Source organism: Cynocephalus volans, chromosome 15 (genome assembly GCF_027409185.1).
Source record: "Cynocephalus volans isolate mCynVol1 chromosome 15, mCynVol1.pri, whole genome shotgun sequence".
In the NCBI taxonomy this organism is placed as follows: Eukaryota; Metazoa; Chordata; class Mammalia; order Dermoptera; family Cynocephalidae; genus Cynocephalus; species Cynocephalus volans.
Genome location: NC_084474.1, coordinates 54,772,068 through 54,795,144, shown reverse-complemented (window position 1 = coordinate 54,795,144; position 23,077 = coordinate 54,772,068). Strand labels below are relative to the sequence as shown.

Sequence of the window (23,077 nt, the reverse complement as noted above, 5' to 3'; positions counted from 1 at the left end):
ATTCCATTTATATATCCTGGAAAAAAGGGGGGGGAAAGGGACAGAAATCAGATTATGTTTGTAAAGGCTGGAGGTAGGGAGAGTAGATTTACTACAGAAGAGCACTCTTCCAGGTGAAGGATGTGTTCTACTTCTTGATTGTGGTGGTTACTTGACTGCACACATTTGTTGAAACTTATCAAACCATATATTTCAAGACAGTGAATTTTACTGTGTGTTAATTATACCTCAGTAACCCTAACCAAAATAAATAGAAAAGGGGTGCTATGGCAAAAGAATGTTACTTGGTCAATTAAATATTCACATAGAAAAACATTAATCTTAAGCCTCCACCTCACACCACGCACAATGAAATCAATTCCAGATGGATTATAGATCAAAACGTAAAGGTAAAATAATACAGCTTTCAGAAGAAAACATAAAATATCTTTGTGATCTTGGAATAAGGCCAAGATTTCTTAACTAGGACACGATAGTATTAACTACAAAGGGAAAAAACTGACAATTCACACTATTTTAAAGAAATTTCTGTCCATAAAAAGAACAAAAAGGTAAACCACAGAAAAAGAGAAGATATTTGCAACACATATATCCTACCAAGGCCTTAATTTCAGAATATGTATTATTACTTTAAATATCTACAATTCAATAAGGAAGACAATTTAATATAAAAGACAACCCAATTTTTCACATTTTTAAACTTTTTTTCCTTTCCTTTTTTTTTTTTTTTTTTTGGCAGCTGGTCTGTACAGGAATCCAAACCCTTGACCTTGGTTTTTTTTCACATTTTTTAACCTGAAAAAGCTCTTCACAAAACAAGGTATCCAAATGGTCAATTAATATATGAAAAGGTGCCCGACCTCATTAGTCTGTAGGGAAATGCAAATTAAGACTGCAATATGATGTTACTACATACCCACAAGTAGAACTTAAATGAAAAAAAAAAAAGAAGAAGAAGAAGAAAATACCTTATATTAGAAAGGATACAAAGAGATCAGAACCCTCATACACTTCTGGTTAGAGTATAAATTTTTAAATAAATGCAACCATTTTGGAAAACTGTTTGACAGTATCTACTAAAGCTGAACATATGCCTGCTCTATGACCCAGAAATTCCCCTCCTACATACATATGCAACAGAAATGTGTATATATAACCAAAAACATAACTTAACAAAACTGACTCAAGAAGAAATAGAAAACCTAAATATATCAGAAACTAAATCAGTAGGTAAAAACTCTTCCCTCAAAGAAAATACCAGGCCCAAACTGTTTTACTGTTAAATTCTACCATACATTCAAGTAGCAAGTAATTCCAATATTGTTAAAACCTCTCCTGACAAGGACAATAGGAGAAAGGAAAATTTTAGCCAATATCATTTATGACTAAAACTTAGCAAATTAAATCTAGATAAGTATAGAAAAGATAAGGTATCCTGACCAAGTTGGCTTTATCTCAGCAATATAAGGTGGCTTAACATTAGAAAATCAATTCATGTAAATTACCACTAACAGGAGAAAAGACAAAAATCATTTTATCACCTCAGTAGGTATAGAAAAGCATTCAATAAAATTCAACATCCATTCATGAGAAGGACTTTTAGCAAATAGAAGTAGAAGAGAAAGTTCTTAATCTGGTAAAACGTATTAAAATACCTTCATTAGATGAATGTAACATAATTAATTGAATACAATTTGTCTACTGTTGGATATTTAGATCCTCCTCTTTTAGTTCTTTTATTTTGCTATTATAATTTATGCTGTGATGAACATCTTTGTACATGTTGATTAAGTCGCCTAATCTCTCCATGCCTCAATTTCCTCATGTATAAGATGAAAGCACCTAACTCTTAAGGCTATGGCAAAGATTAAGTGAGATGTTGAATTTTGGTCTTAGGAGTCTTGGGAGAAAATGTGGTTTACAAATCTGAGAAAAACTTGTTCTGTATTTACCTGGTGGTGGATCTCTCCCGGTACACAGCAAGTTGATGCCAGAGGAAGTCACTCTGTCAAAAATAAAGAAAGTTCTTGTCTTAGGTTATGAGGAGCTAAGATATCAAATCTGAAGAACGCAGTCAGTGGTGGGGACTGTGGCTAGTTCCAGGATTCCCTTGCATCCTTTCCTATGTTGTGCCCATCTTCCTGGCAGCCCTCTAATCAACCGAGTGTGATTCTACCATGCTGCCTTATCTGCCTATAGCCTGCAGCACTTCATTTCTGCACAACAGCCAGGGTGATAATTCTACAATTTCAGTGTGGCACTCTTCTCCTGAAACTACTTCCACAACTTCCCCTTGCCCTCTGGATAAACGCCAAAATCCTTGCCATGACTCATAAGGTGCTTTGTCTGACGCCTACCTACTTCTCTGGCCCTGTCTCTCATCCCCATGCCACTCTCCGCACCCCAGCTGCTCTGGCCTTCCTGCATTTCTCCCCACTGCTTGCACCTCCCAGATTTCATGCACTCTGCTCCCTCTGCCAGGACTACCTCTCCTCCTTCCCCGCTCTACTCCGCTTAATTCCTACTTGTCCTTCCATTCTCTGCTTAAGTGTTGCTTCTTCAGTCAGGCCACCTGCTGTCCCTGACCATCTTGAGCTCCCCTATACACATTCCCAAAGAAGGGGGCACTTTTTCTTTTGTAACATCATACATAAAATGACTTATTCAGTATATCTTGTCTTCCCTGTGAGCCCAAGGATCATGTCTGTTTTCTTCACAGCTGTGTCCTCAATGACTAGCCTAGTACTGGTCTCACAGAAGATACTTAATAAATATTTATTGAGTGAAAGGGTTAATAAACCCACTCCTCAGTGCTTAGCTTTCCAACTCTTTTGAATCATACTGATAATTTAATAGACTACTTACTTTAATATCATATTTCATTGATTGATAAGATCCACTGATTGTAGAAACAATGCTATTTTACATACCAATAAGAAAGGAAAAAAATGCATCACATTGAAGTGTGATACAATGCTAAGACTTAAAATTTTCATTTTATATTTATTAAAAGGCTCTACTAGATTTCTTTAGACGTAGATTTTAATTATATCTTTAAAAAAAGAAAATATGAAAATATAAGTGAAATAAATTGGCTAGGTATTTCAATTTAAATTGGTTGTGGTATTCACATTCAGAACCACAATACTGTCCACACAATATTGTCCTCTTTGCCACCAAGAGCTTTAGGGATGTGGCATTTCTTAAAAGAGTGCCCAAATATAATTTTTGGAACTTTCTCCTAAGCTGTTGAAATCTTTCCACAAATGCTGATGTTGGCAAGAAAGTCTTACTAATAGGTGTCAGCAGAAAGTTCCAGTCAACACCTAAGACCAACGTTCTTTCTCAGATGGAAATAGATTGCTGACTGAAACAATGAGGAGTTTCAGTGGGCTTGTCTTGCAACCAGAACTACCAAAGTCACACGTTCACAAGCATGGCAGCTACTGCACAACTACCACCTGACCAATCCCAATAAAAGATGCTTTCAGTTGTACAACGCATCCATGACATCAGAGCACTAAAATGTGAGAAAAATGGAACATGTTTTAGCATCAATAAAATACAAGAGTTTAAAAAAGACTTCAGAGAACATAGGAAAGTTAACAAAAAGAAGAACGCAAGTTTATTTTCTCTCTCTCTCTCTCTCTCTTTCTCTCTCTCACACACACACACACACACACACACACACACACACACTCTTTCCCTCACGCATGGTCACAGGCATGACCACAAAGTCCGACCCCTCACAGGTTGGCATGGGAGATGGGTGCAAAGGCCCTGGGCTGAGGCGAGAGTAGGGGATAAATCAGCCCTCCAGCCAAGCGCCAGCACCCGGTGCTTCCATCCTGGAGGAGGAAGGCACTTTCTGACTTTCCACAGCCCAGTGTCCTCCCAGAGGAGTCTCTTCCCCCTAACTACTTTTTTGTCCTATCAAAATATCATTTTTAAGGACACAATTTCTTGATAAATGGAAGTTTCTTAGAAATGTGCCATCACATTAAAGCAGAGAGGACTATGCCAGAGGTTAGAGGTTTCCTAATCCCCGGTCTGGCATTGTAGGACCTCGTGGTCTCAGTTTGTGAATATTTATCCATGGCTGGGAAAATGAGTAGGAAAGGGACACCACTGGAAAAGCCAGTAGGCCTCCCTGTGGCTCAGTTTCATCCTCTGCAAAATGGACATACAGGATTCGATGATGTATTAGCTCATGGTCCCAACAGGGAAGACATGACACACTCAAGTGGGAGCTTTAATGAAGAGGACTATTGACACGGTGTGGTCAGGGTTAAGGAAACCACCAATGGGTGGTGACGCCAGTACCTCCCATTAGCCAAATCCAAGCAGAAGCCAGAGGCCAAGGGAGCCCACTAATGTGGTCACTGGAGACCAATCTCCCATGACCCAGAACAGTGTGAAGAAGGCAGAGAGTGGACGAACAGAACGTCCAGCACAGATAATCTCCGAGTTCCCAGAGAGCTCCAATATTCTGTGATCATTACAGTATAAAATTAAAATATTCTGAGTACTTATTCCAAAGATCTGAGGAAAATCCACCAGGATGCAATCTCTCACTATTCACTGTACTGAGCTCAGATGACAGCACTTATTCACTGCTCTTGGAAACTGCTCAGATTGAGCTGAACAGTTCCTATGTTTCTTTAACTGAACCCTTGCAAATGTCGTGGGATTCTGTTTTGAGCTAGTAACTGAAGTTTCTCTTCCTTCATCTTATTCCCCGAGACCCTGCCCTTTTTCAGAAGTAGGATCTTGTTCCCTGCCTCACAGTAGACAAGTTCCAGGAGGAGCAAGGAAAAGGCTTTCAACTCTAAAAGCCCAGCCCTTAGAGTCTCAGTGCATAGACAACAGGATGAGCTAGAGCAATACTTACCATCCCCTTACACACACTCAGGCCAAAAATGATTATTTTGTGTTGGGGGAAAGTATGGAGAAAAAGCTAGGACTTCATAGACATTGTGGTTCCTGAAAAAAGGGCCCCTGGATCCTTTCCCTACCAATTTGATACAGTAAATGGTAAGAACCACGTGGGTTTTTTCTCTTCTCCCTCACAACTCCACCTAAAATCTCCCACTCTTTCCCCTGACTGGGCCAGTGCTCCAAGTATCTCTCGCCTCACCACGTGCCCAATCTCCAGGGACAGCAAAGACCCACAGGTACTCAGAAGTCATCCAGGTTCTCAGTCCTAGGGCCAAGGTATGAGATTTTTAATATCAAGAATCAAGGGTCCTTTCGAAAGTTTTATTTGAATAAATAGTTGCTACTAAAGAAGTTGCCAGTATCACCTGCCCTAAAGGCCCAGGCAGTAGTGCTGGCCACGTTTTCTGGCGTTTGTTCTTTCCTGAATCTAGAGGCTATATCATGTTCCAAAGCACGTGGGGTTTTGCTGCAACCATTATACAGATGTCCAACTAGGCAGCACCAGCCATGAGAGAGATGTCATACTGTGCCGTGAAAGTGCTCTTAGGATAGAAGGAATCACGCTGGGCTAGAACCAAAACCCATTTGGGAAAAAACAAAAATATGTTTTCAGAGATAATGTGTTTTTTCTCCTCGCAAATGAGTTAGATTACTTCTGAGAGACTTTATAAAGTGAAAGAAGACTTTAACTTTTGGCAAATGAAATAAAATGAGGAGGAAGGCCACCATCCTGCCCTTTCTGAAGGGGGCGTCCAGCCTGGGCAGAGTTCACTAACTTGCTGGATGACTATGGCCACATTGCTTCACCTCTCTGTGTCTCATTTTTCTTCCTCATCCGCAAAAAAGGTCAGGGGGTTGAATTAATATAATTATTAAGGTCCCTTCCAGCTCTAAGAATATACAGCTTTCCAGCTGGGAAAGGAGCCATCCAGCTCAGAGTGCAAGGACTGACCATGGAAAAATGAAGCAAAGAAGGAAAAACTGCCATTATTAGCCAAGAGGGCTCTGGTCTGACAAATAACAGAAAAGAAGTGCTGTGAGGACCTTGTAACCTTGACATGTCCTAACTGCGTTCCCATCTCAGCTGATACCATACAAACGGGTTATTCCATGCATCTCAAGAATGTTCCAACCATAAAAGGAATTCTCCTAAGTGGCTCCTCTGTGACATTACGCAGTGCTGCTCCTGACGTGGTGGTTTCACTCGGATTCGGACTCAACTCTAGATGAAAATATCACAAATGGATGATTTGTCAAATGTTAATCTAATCCTTGTTGCTTTTGCCAGAGTCCTTATAAAAAAAAATGCCAGATATTGTGCTTGTATATGTCATGGGAAACTGAATGGGAAAACAGAACACAGTAAGCCTCATTGTAATATTTAACTGTTTTTGAAAACCCTCCATCTAAACATACCAGAAATAACATATTTTCAAAACTGTGACAAAGTCAAATATCTCTCAAACACACGAAAAAATAAGTCTGTCATGAGTAATCCCTAATGAAGCAAACTGTCAGCTGTAGAATGCAAGTACTACTTTATAAATAGTTTGCAGGCTTCCAATTTTTTCAATAAATAGCATGTTAACATACCAAAAATATTCAGAGAGCTCCATTAACCACAGAAAACATTAGCTAATCAGTTACTTATGTAACATCAGGCTGGATCTCCCACAAGCACTTAGCACTTACTAGGGGCAACGCTAACTCATCATCTACCGCCCAAAACGGCCCCTCCTCTGGCTATCCTTTCCCATTCGCAGCACAGCCAGGGGCCTGAATGCCATTCACTCCTCCCCCCACCACCCACCCCCACCCTCATCAGTAATTGAATCCTATAGATTGTGCCTACTGGGCATCCTTGTCTCCTATTTTCCATCCCTGTTCCTGCTGCCTTAGATCAAGACTTCATCCTCTACCTACTGGACAACTACAGGATCTTCCAGCCTTCGACGTCTTCAATTAATTCATCCATCATCAAGATTTATCTTTCTCGAATACACATTTGATATGTCACCCCCGGCTCATATGCACCCTTCAATGGCTCCCTATTGCTTGTAGGAAGAACTCAAAATTCAGCATGGCATCCGATCTCATACAGCATGCTCCAGCCTTGTCAAATTGCTTACGATTTTCCAATTATAATGATATCCAGGTCTTCATGTCCAAGCCAAACAACCCCTCCTCATCCCACCCGCCAAAGTGTTTATCTAACGGTTCTGCTCCCTCCTCCCCCTGCTCCCTGTATGGTCTGTTCTCTGCCTCTCTCTTCCCCTGACCCTACCTACCCTCCCCTTCCATTGCTCAGCTCCAGCTGCACCAGCGCCATAGGTTCTGTTTGCCTTCTCAGCAAAGTCATTTCCATCAGGTAAAGGTCCTTTCCCAACTACTCTTCACTTGCCTAAATTGAACTCATTCTTCGAGCTCAATATTTGACTCAGGTTCAATGTGCCTTCCTTAGAGAAACCTCCCCTGACCTCCCCACCCCACAAATAAAATGTGGTCCTTCTGCTAAATTCTCTGTAGCTCACTATTCTTTTCCTTCACTGCATTTATCACAACTGAGGGTTATATATTTATGATTGGATTATTATTTCAAAGTCCATTGCCCTCAGTGGACACTCACTTCTGTCAAGTAGAGATGGTTTGGGTTCCAAGTTTATCCCCAGAGGTTAGCACAGTGCCCAGCACTCAATAAAAGTTTTAAAATCAGTGCATATTAGTTCCAGCCTCACTTCCTCTATGAACAGTTTTCTGCTCACTCCTACCATGCAGGTAAAAAAAATCACCACCTCTCTGGCAGCTCAGCTGTGCCTTGAGCAGACTTAAATCAGAGCACCCATGGTATCTGATGCATTTTCATGCCACTCTTCTACTAGACCGCAAGCTTCTTGTAGGTAAAAACCATGGTATGTCCTTGAGGCATGTGGATCTTTAAGGTATATTAAAAGGAGTGTGGGGGGGGGCTTATATCCACAGTTATCAACTTGTGAGAGTGCCACAAGAATGACAGCAAGATAATTCTGTAGTTCAATTTGCATTTTAGATTTTTTCAAGATCAAATAACAAACATGAACTTACTATGCTTATTTATTCATGGGCAAATTCTAGCTGGAATAGGGGAAAGGGACAAAAATATATTACGTTGCTCTTGGGTACCAGGTACCCTCACTGTGCCACTAGTCTATATCCTCAGTGTCGAGCATAGTACTTGCATGTCGTACATGCTCAATGAATGTTTAATGAATGAATAAACAAATGAACTAACAAAAAGGGAATAATAGAATGAAAAATGAATATTTCTTCTCCTCATAGAATTTATCACTTAAAGAAATAAACAGCAGACAGATCAAAATTTTAAAATCATTATAGTAATCTTCTTATATTAGGTTGAACCAAATAAAATTGCTGCTTTTCCAGGGCAGTTCCATATGGTTCAATCTAACACTTATGTGTAGCAGTGTGCATGCATACATTTTTCCATTATGTTTATTTACAATTTTTACCCATTTGTACAACATAAGTCGTGGTGCAAACATTAGGGGTAGATAACCAGGGTGACCAGATGTCTTGGTTTGCCTGACACCATTCTGGTTTAAGCCTATTGCCCTAGAATAATTATCTCACTAGTATATTCATATTCACTATAAATATTTCACTACCAATGTGTCCCAATTTGGATGATAAATCTATGTGATATGCTAAAATCTTCTTAACACATTCTAAAGCTTCAGACCATAGCCACAAGAAATCTCTCTCTCCCTGTGGATGCTAAGGCTTTCTCCTTTAAAGAGAAAGAAGTGTGCATGATCAGAATCAACACTGGCTGCCCATGAGGCCTAGATATTCCATGGGGGAAGGTCAAATTCAGGGAAACATGGTCCAAAGTAGCTAAGGAGTAAGCATAATCTTCAATGGTTCCTGAAGAATACTCAAGAGGATCCAATACAAAGCCCATAGCAATACTTCTTAAAAGCTCTTTCCACTCCTTTCCAAGCCCCACCCATCTTGGAGCTGCCGGGTTGGGTGAGCCATAGCCGGGGAGCCTTGGCCTTTCCTTCTAAAGCCCCAGGATCCACCTCTGGAGCACACATTTCTCTTCCCACTTCTCCTTTACTCTAGCCTTTTAACCCATCTCCTGATTCTTCACTGTTGAATTATAAAAACCTGGGGGCAAATCTGGCAGAGATGAAACTCTTTAGGGGAGAGGGGAAGGAGAAAGAAGCTGAGCAGGTAAAGGCAAATTCTATTTAAAGTAGGAAGAGGGGGAAGGATGTCAAACATACACGTAACAAAAACAGGCAGAGGCATGAGCTAGATTACAAGAGATTAGAGAGACATAATGGATCAGATAGATTCTGGATTCAGAAATGTCTGAGAAAATTTGAATATGGACTGTATTTTAGAAGATTTTGTGGAATTATTGTTAATTATCTTAGATGGAATAATGAGAGTGTATGTAGGAGAATGTCCTTATTTTGAGGAGAAGCGTGCGGAAGTATTTAGGGGAGAATTATCACGACATTCTCAGCCTCTGTTCAAATGGTTCAGGAAGAGAACGTGATGTTTATACATAAATCCTACTTATACACAAACTTAGAGCTGCATGTATATGTGTGGAGTCAGCAAGAAGGGAAAGTAAATGTAACGAAATGAAGGGACAATGACCTCGTATAATTCTTTTGACTTTTCTGCAATTTGATTTCAAATATACAAAGAAGAAAAGCAAGTAAGTAATAAGTAAATAAATAAAGCCCCTTTCACATGTGTACTAAATATTCCACACAATGCCCGAGTATTCTTTGAAGCTCTAATGCACTGACCACTGAGGGGGAAACAATGCCCACAGCCCTGCATGTTGGGAGGGATTGTTTATTAAACCCTCAGGAAGCCCAACTTTCTGATGGGGTAATAATTGCTTCTGGGCAGTGCCATTAGAAAGACTACCTCTGGGAGAAATAAAAACTAATCTCTTTAGCATTTCCTGACTAGAAGGCAAAGTGGTCCCTGCCCCAGCATAAGGCAGTGTCTTTTCTGCTAATTCCTTTGCCTACCACGTATGAGTTATACCACTCCTTGTGCCAAATGACTAGAGATTCACACACGATGTGGTGCAGCTGCAATCCTCCAGTTGCTTATTTCAGAAATGAGCATTTCATTTATTGTTCAAACCAGGATACTGTTGAGAGTGAGAGAGGGTACTAACCAGACAGGGTCCTGATACAACAGGTATAAAGCAGGACTGTCCCAGGAAAACTGGAATGGTCCCAGGAAAATTGGTTTTATGGTTATCCTATTTATGCCCCATGAGTGGGTCACAAATACATAAATGATAAAAATAGTTAACCATATAACGAAATAATACAAATAACTGCCATAAACAAATTGCTTGGGCATTCAGAGGAATGATAAAGTAATTCTTCTGAAGGAATCAGGAAGGACTTCAGGGAGGAGGAGAAATTTTTTAATTGTTCTTAAAATAATAATAGGATTTCTGCAGGTGGAGATGGAAGGTCATTCTGCATGGAAGAAATTGTGCAAGCAAAGACCAAAGTAGGAAAGCACGGGGTATCCCAGGGAAGTGAAGGCAGTCTAACAGAACTGATCTGAAGAGGTGTCCACAGGAAAGATGGGGAGATGGGCCTGAAGAGATAGAAAAGAAACCACAGTGAAAGGTTCATACTTATTCTAATAGGCAATGGGAAATCACTGAGGGTTTTTGAGAAGGACAGTAATAAAACTGTGGAGGGCCTTGAACGTCAGGCTAAAGACTTAAAGCCAGAGAATCAGACAGATTTTTTCTAGAAGAAAGGGTTCTCTACAGTAAGAACCCATAAGTGTATGTCCATGTTACCCAGCCTGCAAACATGAATGATATTAGCCAAAAGAAAATTTTCACAGACATTGCTGTCAGAAACTTTTCAAAACCACCTTTATTCTCTCTCATGGGTGGTTCTGTTTTATATGCTGGGTCAAGTATTACTTCTCCTGTCAATTTTCATCATAAACATTTTCACAGCCCTATTGCCAGAAAGTCGCTGTCACAAAGACAAAGAGTGTGTTAAAATGTTTAGAACTGTCCAAGCTAGAGAAGATGAAAACAGAAAACACAGCGTTTGAGCTAAAAGAAAAGCAGGTTACCAAGAGGGGAGGGATGTGATTAGTTTTCTCTGAAGATGAGAAATTACATTTTGAAGACACATCTTACTTTACAGGCACAGCTCATTTTAATGCAAGTCCTTCTACCACATACAAAGAAGCCTGAACCACTCTAACATTTAATAAGATTAATTATATTTTTCCTAAAGGTTAATTTATAGATATTTACTGGATTGCATAAAGAATTTCAGGGGGAAAAATTAAAAGACAGTATTTCAACTCTTTTCGATCTTATCCCAGATATTTGACTAGACAAGAGCACATATGTTATAAAAGAATTAGCCATTCTAGAGAAAACTATTAATATCAGATCTTTCCGGAAAAGGAGGACAACACTGGCAATGCAATCTCATTTCCAGAGGAGAATAGCCCAACAGGAAGCCAGCACTCTGGTCTCTAAATACAGAGCCAGGAATATTTGTAAACAGAAACCATGTATTCCCTTTCTATAGAGGGTGTGCCCTTGCTCTTCAAAACATATGCCCTGGTCATTGAAAGCCATAAATCCTGGAGAAAATCCTGATCTAGAGAAGTAGTTCTTAACTTTTCGGTTCATGGAGTTATATACCCACAAATCCAGGAATAATATACAGGAAAAATAAGCAAGAGACAACTTGAAGAGGCTTCTACTGATGAAAGATGCAATAATTTGAGTTTTCGAAAAGATAGCTGCAGTTAAATAAAACCCATCAAAAATGCTGAAGTCTGCAAGTTCATGTATGTACATACACCTTTGGAGGATGAAAGAAGACAAATTTATTATTTTGAAACTTGGTAAATGGAGAAGAAGAATCAAATATTTATCTTGTCTCTACTATAAGAACTGTACCACTGGGTAACCAAAGAGCAGATAAGAGGAAGCAATTCTTTATAAAAGTATTTCAACTGATAAATGAAAAAAAAAAAGCCAAAATTAGAATATCACCATCTTACAAACCCCCATAAATAAATGAATCTAAGCATTGAGCATTACCAATTGTTAACATTATAAAAAGACAGAAAACACAGATATTATATACTTCCTGATGGAAAAAAAAACTCTTAGAATCTTGACAAAGGAATTGTTCTTGAGCCTGATGAAATCTCTAAATCCAGTTACCACATTGCAGGAAACACAGAGGAACACAGTGAAATGTACAAGAAGTATGCAATCAGCAAAATCCAGACTACGAGAAATAAGTTCAGAAGGCTGAGTTAATCCAGGAAAAAGAAACAAATGGAGCATGAATCTATAGAAAGGTATACCAAAATTTTTAATGAGCAGGACTAAACTATAATATCCAGGGATGCATATTTGGGTGATTAGTATAAAAGCCCAGATCATGGTTAATTGTGAAGAAGGGGGTTGTGATTGAGATGGGGCACAAGGAAGGGACCCCTGGAGTGGATGGCAAAGTTCTATTTCCTAATCTGGAAGGTAGTTACAAATCTATTTGCCTTATGGTAATTCGTAAAGCTATATATTTGATTTCAAGTGGGGGTTGTATCTGTGTTTTATTTTACAGTAATGTTATTTGATTAAAAAAGAAGAAAGAAAAGATATTTCCATCAAACTTCTTAGAAACATGAAATATCTGACATTTTCCAAAATTTTCAGAAGTGTGATAGGTAAATAGGCAATAATAATTCCTACTGGAGCACAGTGAGTTAAAATATACTCAATAAATTTTTATTATCAATACTAGAAAAAAGTTAGGATGAAATATAACTCAGCCAAGAAAACTTGTAAGGAAAGATGTTCATTGGCATGTAGAACACAATGGTCTGGTTCCCCGTGGATGTCCCTGTGACCCCTGAAGGTGTTGTAGCTCATCTCTCCATGTACAAAGGGGCATTGTGTAACAAGCCTAGGGTGAGCCCTGTATAAGAATCGTGGATTAGAATACTAGAGCTTTAGAGCAAAACCAGCCTCTTCTGCTAATTTTCTCCCTCTGAGAAACGGCTGCTAATTTTTCCCCTCAAGAGGCTATTCCTAAGCTCTGGTGGAGGCAGCTCCCCTGTGAGCTGAGCTGCCCCCCATACACTAATTGGTCATCATTTGATCACCAAGCCATAAAATCAGCCATAAACATCACACTCTGTCACCGTAGTGAATTGAATTATGTTCCCCCAAAACTCATTGAAACTTGAATTGTGTTCCCCAAGTTTTATGTATTAGAAACTTAGTCCCCACTGTGACTGTTAAGAGGGTGGTAAATCCTTTTATGGTAATCGAAAGGAGGAGCCCTGAAGGGGTGATTGGATTGTAGGACCATGCATTAGTGAATGGGTTAAAAATGGTGGTCAGGGGCATGGTTCTGAGGGCTTTAAAAGAAAAGGAGAGTCTGTCTTGCTCTCTCTGCTCTCTCTGCTTCCACCATCTTGCAGTATGAGACCACTGGGTCACCTGGTGGACTTCGGACTTCCCAGCCTCAGAAACTGTAAGCAATAAATTTCATTTTCTTTATAGATTACCCAGTTCCAAGTATTTTGTTATAAGCAACAGAAACAGACTAATACAGTCACCAAGTGTAAGTGATATATAAGATGGGTCTGTAACAGGCCCTAAAGATATAAATAAGTTGTATCATTAAATGACTCAGATTCCTATGGCTACCTACTCCTGCTACATTGCTTTCTCTCCCTCTACCCACACCTATTGCTTCATGAGGAGTTCCCTGTAACTACATGAGGGTGGAAAAAAAGATTCTGTTATGTTTTACATACGATTCTCCATTACGTATCGGTACCAGCTGGAAGTAGGCTGTTGCATATCAACTCAGGGATGACCTCGAAAAATGGTGGAGACAAAAAATCCTCCCAGTTGTTAAAACTTCACAATACATCTGGATACTATTTTGTCTAGTCTGAAAGATGGCCAGAAGTACAAATGTATACTAACTCATACCTAGTGACTAATGATTTGGCCAGATGGTCAGAGATTTGGAAAAAAGAGAATTGGAAATTGGTAAAAAGGAGAACAGGGAAACAGGCATACAGATGACCTTTTGGAATGGGCAGGGTATGAAATATTTGTCTCTCATGTGCATGCTCCCAAAAAGACAACGACTGCAGAGGAGGTTCTCAATAATCAGGTGGACAAAATAAGACATACTGAGAAGGTCAGTCAGCCTTTTTACCCCAGCCACCCTAGTGCTTTCTCCATGAACATATCTTGACAACAATCAAGGAGGCTATGCATAGAGTTACCAAGGGAAATCTGACTGCCACCTTTACTGAGTGCTCACCTTGCCAACAGCCAGTGCCAACGAGTCCAGGTGGACCAGTTAGCCATCCAGTGGTGGGTTGATAACATGGAATCTTTTCCTATCTTGGAGATGCAAAGATTTGTCCTCAGGGAAATAAATGTTTGTTCTGGATATGGGTTTGCCTTTTGTACGCACCACCATAAGAAAATGCCTTATTTACCATCATGGTACCCCTCACAACATTGCTTCCAATCAAGGCACTAATTTCACAACAAAGGAAGTGCAACCTGGCTCGTGACCATGGAATTCTCTGATCTTGCCATATACTCCATCATCCAGAAGCAGCTGGCCTGACAGAATAATAGAATCACCTACTGAAGGATTCATCTTGTCACCAACTGGTAGATAACACCTTGAAAAGTTGCGGCACTATCTTACTGGATGCAGCATATGCTTTGAATCAACAATCCATACAAGGTGCTCTTTCTTCCGTAACTATAACACGTGGGTCTGAGAACCAAGGATTAAAGTTGGAGGGTCAGGTCTTACTATTATACCTAATGACCTAATAACAAAAATGCTGCTACCTGTGCCTAAGATCTTGGGCCCTGCTGGTTTATAGTTATTAGTTTCCAAGGAAAAATATTTCCACTGTAAGCACAAGAATGGTTCCACTGAACTGAAATTTGAGACTACTACCTGGTCACTTCAGATTCCTCATGCCATTCTACTAATGGGAGTGATTAGTCCCAATTATGAAGATTAAATAAGATTGCTCCTGAACAATGGAGACATTAAGAAGGATATCTATAATCCAGAGGATTCTCTGGGATGCCATTTATTACTTCCATGTCCAGCAGTAAAGTTAATAGAAGATTTTACTAGACCAATAAAGGAGGGATGACTGAGGACAGAGACTCTTGAGGAACAAAGACCTGTGTCAACCCACCAGGAAAAGAATCCTCACCAACCAAGGAGCTAAAGGGAAAAGCACATGGGAGTGGATAAGGGAAGAAAGAAGATATATAGATATAGATACAGATCTATCTAAATGTAGATGCTGTATCTATATGAGAGTGCTTCAAAAAGTTCATGGAAAGATTCATATTATCTTTTAATTTTATTTTTCCATGAATTTTTAAAGTTCCTCATCTCTCTCTCTCTCTCTCTCTCTCCCCCCACCACACACACACACGTATGCATGCATGCATGGGTATATATATCTCACCTTGTGATCTGTTACAGGAATGAGGATTGCATCAACTATGTGTATTTTCTTCTTTTTCCGTCATGTATATTTTTGTATATAGAAATCATTTTCTCCTTTTTCATTTCACCTAGTGTGTCATATAAGTTAACAACCTCTACAATTTAGTCTTTTAGGTTACAAAATAAGTGGGATTTTGGCTAACCTACAAGAGTAATTAACATCATCAAAATATGGATGTACTGACTGATGGAATTTTCTGTCTCCCTTATCAGGGAATGGGTGAGCATGTCTTCACTTGTGCAAGAGATCATTGCCTCAGCAGAAGCATTATAATGCTGCTGCTGTTCTTTTATCAAGTTTATATGTGGGCAGAAGCCTGTGTCTTAATGAAGAAGACACAAAGCAGTGGACTCCACCTAACAGTGTCTCTCTCACTCAAAACCTCGTTCACCTTTCCACACCTTCCACTCTACTGATGGAGAAAAAAAGTAGCACACCACATTCCTCACAATAACTCATCAGTTGACTTCCTACTGGGTTCTATCAATGGACGCACTAGCAAGGAACTAAAAGACAGGAGGAAGGGAGAAGTGCCTTTGTTTCTTTGGGTTTCTGGCAGTGCCTGCAATGGCAGCAGCAATGATAACATCTAACATCGTAGCTGACGGGTGAGGGCTCCTGGGCTCCTGCTCAGGCACCTTGGCTTAAGTGGACTGTGAGCCACCTGAAAGCAGGGACCATCTTACACTTATGTGTCCCCTACAGCACCTAGCCTAGGGCTGAACTCATAGTAGGCACGTTTTTTTGTTTGTTTTGTTTTGTTTTGTTTCATTGTGGTAAAACACATAGCATAAAATTTACCATTTTAGCCATTTTAAGTGTCCAGTTCAGTAGTATCCCTTATATTCACATTGTTATATAATAAATCTCCAGAACTTTTTCATCTTGCAAATCTGAAAGTCTGTACTTATTAAACAACTCCTCCAGTCTTCCTTGCCCTCAACTCCTGGTAACCACCATTCTCTTTTCTGTTTCTATGAATGTGGCTACTTTAGATAAGTAGGCACATGGTTTTTGAAAATTTACATACTTGCGGAATCTCAGAGTTGAAAAATATCTTAAAAGTAATCTAGTCCAAGGCCTTGCCCCGCGCATGGATCCCACCTTTTTCATCTTAAATTCAGTAAACTACTTTTTGATTACCTGGCCTCGGCTGGAAGAATCCCAATGACTGCTTCAAAAAGATAAGCCATGCTATGGGGTGATACTTCTTGTGAAAATAAATTAATCCAAAATGTTGACTTCTATCTATCACTATTGCTCTATTTTCCAGAATAAAACATGTTCCCTCTATCTTCCAAAGTTCACGTTTTTGTGATATTGTTAAGATATATTTTTATCATATTTGCCTTAGCCTGCCACGAGACAGCAAGAGCCACATGGAGAAAATCAAGAATACAAATAAAGAACATCAACATCTGTTGATATTCCACACTCAGCAACAGTGTACAGTGTAGCCAGAGGTCTCCATAGCCCAGAGGAAGGCACCAGAATTCAGGAACTAATTAAAACAGTGAATAAATGTTTGTTCCTGAGGCCCTCTGCTCATCTACGCTTTTAAAAATAAATATTCTTCCACATGTTCACAAGACTACTGACAGTTTCTCATTAGCTAACTACTTATCTCCTTAATAAACCAAAAGATTCTCTCCCAGGTAGTCACAATATTTACTGCAATTGCAAAGATGAAAATTGTCGCTAATGAAATTTCATTCGCAAAAGCCTACCAATTCAAAATGACTTCTAAAGTGACAGAGGCAGATTATGGTCATGTTCTTACAGCATTTCTAGCAGCATTCATGACAATCCTTTCCCTGACTAGTTGCACATGTGATTTATATCACAAATGTACACTGTTGCTATAGGAACATAAGCAAAAATAATAGGAATACAGAGTTTGAAGAACATAGGAACTATTACAAAACATCTCTGATAGAAGGCCAGAGGCTGGACCAGCCTTGCACAGGAACTCAGCTGTATGAGGCTACTGTCTTTGTTGGATGTGATGTACACCTTGGGCAACTGTCCTCATCATCCTCATTGTCACATGCACTCAATATGTCTTGATATGGAAAAAGTACTTTAAAAGAGAAACGGAACAATAAGTAAAGGTTGGAAAGTGATCATTTATAAAGAATAAATGTAAATTGTAAATACATATATGGGAAAATACCTGTCTAGCTTGTAATCAAAGAAATGCCAATCAAAACAACATAAGATACTACTTTTGCCTCGACAAGTGAAGATAAGAGGAAATAGACACTCTTAATACTGCAGGTGGAAGCATAAATTGGTACAACTTTTCAGAAAAATAATTTGCCAAAAAATAGCAAAAATTTTTAAAAGATTTACATATTTTGGTCCAGAAACATTACTTCCTGAAACATAGCCTAAAAAAATATTTTTTAAAAAATGACACACAAAAAAGTGTATAAAAGGGATTTATAATTTGTAATAAAAATTAAGAACACCTAAATATCAAGCAATGGGTGATGACTTAAATAAGCTATGGCTCACTTAGAAGATGGAATTCTATGCAACCATTAACAAGAGCAAAGCATTGTACAGCAATTACTTTGTGGTGGGCTCTATTCTAAGTAACTTATAAATACATTAACTCATTTAATATTTACTATAATCCTATGAGGTAAGTACTAGCACTGTCTCTATTTTACAGAGAGAGAAGGAAGGCTAGAGAAGTTAAGGAACTTGCCTAAAGCCACAAAATTAGACAGTGTCAAGCCAGTATTCATCCAAACTCAGGCAATCTGATCCCAGAGTCCATGCTCTTAACCATGATACCATTATACCATAAAACAGTATTTAATACCATGTTAAAAAAATCTCAAAATATACCTGTGAAATATTTTTTAAATGAGGTTACCAAATTGTAGCTCACAGGTGTTGTGTATATTTAGCATGTGTATAGATAAATAATATATATATACATATCATAAGTACATGTCAAAATATCAACAGTTGTTATCTCCAGTTATTGGTATTAAAGGCATTTTTTACTTTCTTTTTTCTTCTGTTTTTCTAATTTTATTCTTCACAATACCGTATATTACATTTATAATAAGAAATACAAGAATACTCTCAGTACCATCATTTAAGTATTCTTGATAGGCCACTGCCTTCAGTCTAGAACTTGAGAGTGTATCATTCTCAGCATGACCATTTGGAGACAAACTAAAGTGCTTCATATCAGTTTACCTCCTTTTTGACCACGAGATGCAGGGTTTTTTGTTTGCTTGTTTTCATCTTCATGAAAACAGAAGAGTAAGCAATCCTGACCTGAACTGACAGCACTTTATAAATAAAAGCACTCATATCAATAAAAAATTTTATTATTTCAATACCTAAGGTTTCAAAGTGCTTAACATGTGTCCAAATAAGGTGTCTTTATTTCCCCCCTTCACCTCTAAGTCATCTGAGTTTATCAGTTTGTAGATATTTAAACTTCACAAGCAAAATTCCCTCCTAGTAAGGACAATGCTGCTTATTTTAGGGCTTTATGCCATGTGACTCATTGGGATTTCCTGACAGCCTTTGTCTTACTGTACCAAATTGACCCTGGAGCTCCTCCATGGTAATTCCCAACTGAATTGATTGTGAGATTTAAATTGCCCCCAGGAAAAGGACAAGTGAGATGTGACAGAAGTTCAACCAGCACCTTCCCACACAGATGGCAGACAGAAAACAATTGCTAATGGGTCATCAAGACAGAGGCAATAATTATATTCTCTCAAAGGACAATCCCTGCTCTGGGTAAGAAATGTCCACCACAAAGCTCTCTGTGTGGAGCCTGAAGATTTTGTCAGAAACACGTGAGCCTGTAAGCCTGCAAAGGAAGCTTCAACAACCATCATCAGGACAAACCCAGGAGCTGCCTTGGCAATTCTCACCATCTGGCACTTGGTGGCCTTGAGAATTCCATGGCAGCAAAGCCCTTAGAAGCCCTATGTAGAAGGGCCCCAGATTCTGCAACATTAACCAGAATAGCACATGAATACATTTGGTGGCATATCCATATTCATTAACAACCCATTCCACAACTTGTCCACAACTCACTTTGGCAATGTTGCTGAGACCCCCATGAGCTCCAATGACACACCAACAGCAGACGGCCAAATCCTAAGATGATCCCTAAGAGTACACATCTTGTATAATTCCCTCCCCTTGAGTGTGGGTGGAACCTGTGAAAATGATGGGAAGGCCACTTCCTCAATTAGGTTACATTACATGGCAAATGGTGATGGGCTAGTCATTCCATCCCAGCCAACCAGAGAGGGATAAGAAGTCAGAGAGTCACACACCTGCTGGCCTGATAGAAAGCAAACATCTGTGTTGCAAACTGCCTATGGGAGCCAGTTGGTGAGGAACTGCAGGTGGCCTCCAGGAGCTGAAAGAGGACCCCAGCCTCCGAAAACAGCTGGCCAGAAAACAGGAGCTATAGTCCTACAACTTGGAGGAAATGAATTTTGCTAACAACCAGTGAGCTGCAAAGAGGATCTTGAGCCTCACATGAGAATCACAGCCCCTACCACCACCTTGATTTCAGCCTGGTAAGGCTCTGAGCAGAGGATCCAGCAAACCTATGATCAACTCCTGACCCCCGGGAACTGCGAGATCACAAATTTGTGTTGTTTTCAACCCAATAAATTGTAGTAATCTGTTATACAGCAGAAGAAAATGAATATAATGGCCATTGTTAGAACATGTGTTTCTAACGCTCTTTCTCATTTCCACTATCTTCAGAAGGAAATAATACAACTTTGAAGAAAGGAATTCATGTCCATAACATTCACCCCTGAGGAGTCTAAAGAAAGTAATAAGTGATGGGAAAATATAGGAAAATGGTCAGGGCCCCTCAGATGTTCAGAATCTTGCCAAGCATCTGAGGTAAACATGCACGTGTGCCCAGGTGTTCGTTGGTTACTGTCTAATGTAATTGCGCATGTGCAGCCAGGTGTCCTGGGTTATGACTTAAGTATAAAGGATGAGTGGCTCTGATCCATGGCGCCCCCCACCCCTGGGATGTCCCTGGGGGGTGGGGGGGTTCATGGGGAGGCCACTACTGCTGCTGGTGGCTGTTGCTGCAAGCCGTTGATGCCAGGGCCCCCCAGACCCCCCCACAAGGCCGCCGCCACCACCAGACCTGTAAGCGGCTACTGCTGTTGCTGAAGACTGAGCTCATGTCCTCTTCCAACGGTTCCTGGGATCTTTCCCACTTACCTAGCGTGTACCTGTGTGTGAGGGGTCTGGGGACCCAGTCTGTACAATGGGTTTGAAGGGTCTGAGCCCTAGCCCTGACAATATAAATGGAAACTTAGTATAACTAAAATAATGAAACTCTTTGGCTTTAGTCATGATTTGCCTTACTTGATAACTGGCATAGCCATGTAGCTTTACAGGTCCAGTGTGTTGTTTTGGTTCCTGGGCACTGCTATGGTTATACCATACTTTGTAAAAATTTAAGGGTGATTAAAGGTGTATTTTCCCAGGGTAGTTTTTCATCCCATTAAAGTACCATAGGCCAAAGGCCTACTTAGTCTCCCTCACCTGTTCTACTTTCTCAATTCAAGTTTTAAAAAACAGCACTTGTTGATGGGGGGGGAAGTGGAAGGATCTGAGTAAATATCTAATTCTCTCTCTCTCCCCTTTTTTTTCGGTGTAACAAATGCCACTCTTTTGTCCCCATTCCTCACCATTGCGGCCTTCATGCCACATGGAGAGACATGTCCAATGTCTCCTTTCTATCTTTTTAGTATTTCTAAAAGTTACTCCTCCTCCCCAACAACAAATAAATCATGTTAGAGAAAACGGAAAATGACAACTCTAAGTTCATTACCTTTACTCTCAGTTACATAAAGGCATGTCGGTTGGTTTCAGAGAGCTTACCTTATTTGACGATGGCAGATGTCCTAAAAGATCCAAGAAGAGGCAAAGCTCGAATGCCTGCAGGGCATGTGCATTGAGCATACAGGAGCTGTCTAAAGTTAGTTGAGACAAACACAAGCCTAGATGACTTGCCTTTTAATTATACTTTTTAATTAACACATAGATATCTGCACCACCATGTTTATTACAGCACTATTCACAATAGCCAAGCTATCTCTGATCAACAGATGAGTGGATAAAGATAATGTGGTGTACATACACAATGGAATACTACTCAGCCATAAAAAAGAATGAAATTCTGTCATTTGCAGAAACATGAATGAGCCTGGAGGACATTATGTTAAGTAAAATAGGCCAGGCACAGAAAGATAAATACCCTATATTCTCACTCATATGTAGAAACTAAAATAGACTTTCTCTCTTTTTTTTTCTAGCTAGCCAGTAGAGGGATCTGAACCCTTGAGACTTACATCTTAAAACACTGCAGACCTAACAAAACAGCCAAACACAATCCCGCCAGGGGCCCATGTATAGCCTGGGATCACTAGTTTGTAATGACCACTGAAATAGAAAGTAGGAGGCTCTTTCAAAAGCCAATTTGATATTGGGAATGCAGACCCCTGGGCAAAGGCTTGAGGAATTCAAAGAGAAAGTCAAAACAACTAGATCTGCTTTCTGAAGACTGCCATCCTAGTTGATTTGTGAGCTCAGAATTCTCAACAGGGATGTCCTAGAAGTCCCAAGGCAGGCTAGAACAACACAGCAGACTAAACACAAAGGCAGCAATCGAGAGGAAAGGACTTTGCTGCTGGCACCCAATTAGTTATGCTTGATATTTTGGTCAAAGAAAAATGTTTTGTCCTTCTAATCAAAAAAGTGGTCACCTACTCTTTTAGGTTGGCTTTCAAACCACTTAGCAGCAAGCTCTACCAATCAGTGCATTACCTATTGAGTAGAAGGTCTTTAAAATAGGCCCTTCCCCAGGAGGAATTCCCTGTTAAAATCACTTGAGAGCAAATTTTGCCCTAGCAAAACTTGTTCTGGGCCTAATAGTACATACAGTCCTCAAAAGGTTTGGTCTATTTATTACTTGTATAACAAGATGCCAAAAATGGGAAATTTTTCTATCTCAGTTTAGAGATAATAGACCACAAGGCAGAATTCCCAAGTTAGTGTCCAAGAACTAGTTAGAGGACTCACACCCCTCACCCACAACAAGAATATCAAAATCAGAGACAAGAGAAAAGAAATTGAGAAAAGAATTTGTGAGAAGGATTTATTTGGAGAGAGCTGTACTTTAACCCATGGGAAAAAGACAGGCGGGTATCCATTCTCACTTCAAGCCTGGTGACGGGGAATTCAATGGGACCACTCAGAGAGCTTAATATGAGACTCCTACAGTTTGGAAGATGATGTGGGCTGAAAATCCTACAGGGCTGGTGACAGACTGGCAGCTGCTGACATGAGCTCAAGGAGTTGTGGCTATGTTGGAATCTGGGATGAGCCTCTCAGAGTTCATCAGGGGAAAGGATGCCTGAATGTTTCCCATGAACAAGATGTGGGCCACTCACAAGAGAGCTGTTCTGAGGTCATATTAGTCCTGCTTATAGGGTCTCCC

General features: G+C 39.8%; 1 protein-coding gene across 2 annotated transcripts in view; it reads right to left on the bottom strand.

The window, feature by feature from the left end:
• Positions 1-23,077, bottom strand: part of NCALD (neurocalcin delta) — a 332,172-nt gene that overhangs the window by 290,154 nt on the left and 18,941 nt on the right. Inside the window, exon 3 of one of the 2 annotated variants that reach the window (XM_063079362.1) lies at positions 1,953-2,005. The exons of the other annotated variant lie outside the window; for it this stretch is intronic. The gene's annotated coding sequence lies outside the window, so the exon portion shown is untranslated. The remainder of the gene's footprint in view (positions 1-1,952; positions 2,006-23,077) is intronic. 2 annotated transcript variants of the gene reach the window in all.